We start from the raw sequence: 1394 nt of genomic DNA on the forward strand, positions 1-1394 counted from the left end.
ACAACAACTACAATTAAACTATTATACAATGCTTTCATGATTGATATTATATACTTGTTTTCCGTCGCTTAAATAATTTATTATGTGCATCTAGCTGAGTCATAAAGTGTATTGGAATTGAGATCCTGTCTTAAAACTAAACAATCGATGATACAAATAATATTGGAATCATAACTACTGTTTTCTATTTGTCAGTCCTCGTGAGAATGTTCAAATAAATAACATACAATGTATACTGCAGTATTACATAGAATATTGCAATGATTTTCACGCCATATTCTTTGATTTCAATTTATACAGTAGGCGTATTGATAATGTGTTAATTACTATAATATTATAACGGTTGTACAGTGCAATGATCAAACATGGATTGAAATAATTTTCAAGCTATGCTTAACGGAAATGCTGAGTATATGGTTCCTGGTGTTATCAGTCCCCATAAGGACGTGAAAAAATTGCGCTCGCCGCCCATATTTCAGGGCGTCGGCGCGGGGTATTGGGTATAGTTTTCAACTAGCAATAACCACGCCTCGGATAAACCTCATTGGTTATGGTACCGCCACTGCGCAAAGCTAAAGACTATAATAAAATTATGATATTTATATAAAAATTATATTTAATTGCTATAATATTTATATATTTTTGTCATGATATTCACACTTGATCAGACACAAAATCACAATTGACAATGATTATTATTTTTTTTTATGGCAACACTAATGTTTGATTTGTAGATTCACATTACGTCCCATTTAACAAAGGGAGAAAACTGCCACAGTCGTATTTATATACATGCGTATGTGTAACGTTTGACTACATAAATTTAATAATGGAACAGATAATTAGTTTCAAAAGTTGCAAATCAAATTAAAGAAAGTAAAAACAGCATTTTTTTAAAATACAAACAACGAGTAAATTTATTTCGATATTAAAGATTGGCCTTGAGTTTTTTTTCCAATATTTAGGTACTTTCGGTTTATATGTTTTGTGTATGTAGATCCGACATACTTATTTGGTAAAGTCATTTTTTAGATTAAGGTGATATTGCTGGTAGATCTTTTATAAGATTACATACCAACAGGCATTATCACCATGTTTCATGATGAGGCGATTAAAACTTTAAAAATCGAAGGCGGACAAGGCTCGTTTAATCAAGTTGTTTTGTACAATTAAAGAGTCCTCATTATTTGGACGATTGTTCCCCTAAAAGGTATTTTAATACATGAAAATATGACGTATAAAATGCATAAACAATTAATGTCGTATTTCGCATACTTTTTACTACTTGTAGTTATAATTGTGATGCTATTTTATGATTTTGATGTACTTAACTTAAGCAAAGTATTCATATTTTTGCTATGATATTCGTGCTCATACCTTAATGTTCGACAAAC

At 30.3% G+C, this 1394-nt stretch overlaps 1 non-coding gene across 1 annotated transcript; it reads right to left on the bottom strand.

Annotated features, from left to right (window-relative positions):
• Positions 1 to 433: 433 nt before the first annotated feature.
• Positions 434 to 574, bottom strand: LOC127843297 (U4 spliceosomal RNA). Its single transcript, XR_008032205.1, has one exon. It is a non-coding gene; the product is annotated as a U4 spliceosomal RNA (small nuclear RNA).
• Between the last annotated feature and the right edge of the window lie 820 nt (positions 575 to 1394).

Source organism: Dreissena polymorpha, chromosome 8 (genome assembly GCF_020536995.1).
Source record: "Dreissena polymorpha isolate Duluth1 chromosome 8, UMN_Dpol_1.0, whole genome shotgun sequence".
In the NCBI taxonomy this organism is placed as follows: domain Eukaryota; kingdom Metazoa; phylum Mollusca; class Bivalvia; order Myida; family Dreissenidae; genus Dreissena; species Dreissena polymorpha.